Source organism: Coregonus clupeaformis, unplaced genomic scaffold (genome assembly GCF_020615455.1).
Source record: "Coregonus clupeaformis isolate EN_2021a unplaced genomic scaffold, ASM2061545v1 scaf4883, whole genome shotgun sequence".
NCBI lineage: Eukaryota > Metazoa > Chordata > Actinopteri > Salmoniformes > Salmonidae > Coregonus > Coregonus clupeaformis.
In genome coordinates, this window is record NW_025538337.1 from 1 (window position 1) to 2,677 (window position 2,677).

General features: G+C 41.5%; 1 non-coding gene across 1 annotated transcript; it reads left to right on the forward strand.

The window, feature by feature from the left end:
- The first annotated feature begins 1,416 nt into the window (after window positions 1-1,416).
- On the forward strand, window positions 1,417-1,493 carry trnat-ugu. Its single transcript has one exon. It is a non-coding gene; the product is annotated as a tRNA-Thr (tRNA).
- The last annotated feature ends 1,184 nt before the right edge of the window (window positions 1,494-2,677 follow it).

The following is a 2,677-nucleotide window of genomic DNA, read 5'->3' on the forward strand; positions in this document are numbered from 1 at the left end:
TTTCCACCATAATTTGCAAATAAATTCATTAAAAATCCTACAATGTGATTTTCTGGATTTTTTTCCTCAATTTTTCTGTCATAGTTGACGTGTACCTATGATGAAAATTACAGGCCTCTCTCATCTTTTTAAGTGGGAGAACTTGCACAATTGGTGGCTGACTAAATACTTTTTCCCCCCACTGTAACTCAAGAATGAGCCCGATGGTCACACTGTGTTAAAAAAAAAATGTCAGTGGGTGCCTGTGTGACTGACGAACGTTGTCTCCTCTCCTCCCTACTGCAGCCAAAAGGCACCACAGCACAGCAAGGGTTTATTGCACTGTCTGTTCTGAAGCTACGACATCATTTCAGCCATTTAGTTTCTTACTTGTTTCTGACTGAGAAGTGTTGTTACTGAAATCCCAAATTTGTTTAGGAAAAACATTCCCTATTCCCTCAATTCTTGCTCTCTTTATGTGAAACATTTAAGCATCACATGCATGTGACCAATAGGGCCTGACCTATAGCCTATCATAATCACATCAATAAATTGGTTATAATAAACTCCCAACACAGTAATGGGTGAATGTTTACTGGTTGCCAGTAGGGATGCGTGGGTAAAACCACTGGGGAAGCCAAGCCAAGACCACCCCCCCCTAACAAAAATCCCATATTACAACCAATGTGTTGTGATAATTGCGTTTGTTTCTTGATCTGTAACCTGTTAATTCATATGCCTTGCGACCGTGATATATATATATACAGTGCCTTGCAAAAGTATTCATCCACCTTGGCGTTTTTCCTATTTTGTTGCATTACAACCTGTAATTTAAATGGTTTTTATTTGGAGTTCTTGTTCCCACATGCTGAGCACTTGTTGGCTGCTTTTCCTTCACTCTGCCGTCCGACTCATCCCAAACCATCTCAATTGGGTTGAGGTCGGGGGATTGTGGAGGCCAGGTCATCTGATGCAGCACTCCATCACTCTCCTTCTTGGTTAAATAGCCCTTACACAGCCTGGAGGTGTGTTTTGGGTCATTGTCCTGTTAAAAATTGAATTATAGTCCCACTAAGCGTGAAACAGATGAAATGGCGTATCGCTGCAGAATGCTGTGGTAGCCATGCTGGTTAAGTGTGCCTTGAATTCAAAATAAATCACCAACAGTGTCACCAGCAAAGCACCCCCACACCATCACACCTCCTCCTCCATGCTTCACGGTGGGAACCACACATGCAGAGATCATCCGTTCAACTACTCTGCGTCTCACAAAGTCCCGGCGGTTGCAACCAAAAATCTCAAATTTGGACTCATCAGACCAAAGGACAGATTTCCACCGGTCTAATGTCCATTGCTCGTGTTTCTTGGCCCAAGCAAGTCTCTTCTTCTTATTGGTGTCCTTTTGTAGTGGTTTCTTTGCAGCAATTTGACAATGAATCCCTCCTATAGCTCAGTTGGTAGAGCATGGCGCTTGTAACGCCAGGGTTGTGGGTTCGATTCCCACGGGGGGCCAGTATGAAAAATGTATGCACTCACTAACTGTAAGTCGCTCTGGATAAGAGCATCTGCTAAATGACTAAAATGTCAAATGTAATGAAGGCCTGATTCACACAGTCTCCTCTGAACAGTTGATGTTGAGATGTGTCTGTTACTTGAACTCTGTGAAGCATTTATTTGGGCTGCAATTTCTGAGGCTGGTAACTCTAATGAACCTATCCTCTGCAGCAGAGGTAACTCTGGGTCTTCCTTTCCTGTGGCGGTCCTCATGAAAGCCAGTTTCATCATAGCGCTTGACGGTTTTTGCGACTGCACTTGAAGAGATTTTCAAAGTTCTAGAAATGCTCCGGATTGACTGACCGTCATGTCTTAAAGTAATGATGGACTGTCGTTTCTCTTTGCTTATTTGAGCTGTTCTTGCCATAATATGGACTTGGGTCTTTTACCAAATAGGGCTATCTTCTGTATACCCACCCCTACCTTTTCACAACACAACTGATTGGCTCAAACACATTAAGAAGGAAAGAAATTCCACAAATGAACTTTTAACAAGGCACACCTGTTAATTGAAATGCATTCCAGGTGACTACAGTCACGAGAATTTCTATCTCTAATACAAAAGCTCTGAATAATTCCCAGAGAGTGTAAGGCTCTGGAGTATTTGTTTAATTAATTATTAAACCAGTCTGCAAGAGATCAGCATTTTTATTCACGAGAGTGCTGTAGCGCTAAATACACACACAGGCTTTTTATATGCGTCCACACAAAGGACTTTTCTCCGCCCACCTTTAGGCGGCCTGTGACTTTCCACAGTATAGAATGTTTCAGCAGTTTCTATGTCCCCTTACTATGGAATGCTCGTCTCCAACATTTTCTAACATCTTCTGTGTTAGTGGTTCTATTGTCTTATAACTTTAACACAGTTTACACATTCATACACTATCGGGGTGGAACACTTTAGTCATTAAAATAAACATACAAATTAATCTATCAATCCACCCTTTGACTACATTTTTACACCCTCAGGATAAATGTATTTACAAGCATGATTAACCTCAGAGATTAGTTCTATTATCTACTTCCAATCATAGGTCCTCTTTTTGAGATTTTCCCTATGACCTTCACCTGTCAGAACCCAATAAAAGTTTTATCTAATTGTAGGTTATCAGGGTCAAAGTCCTCATTATCCACCAAGCCTGGA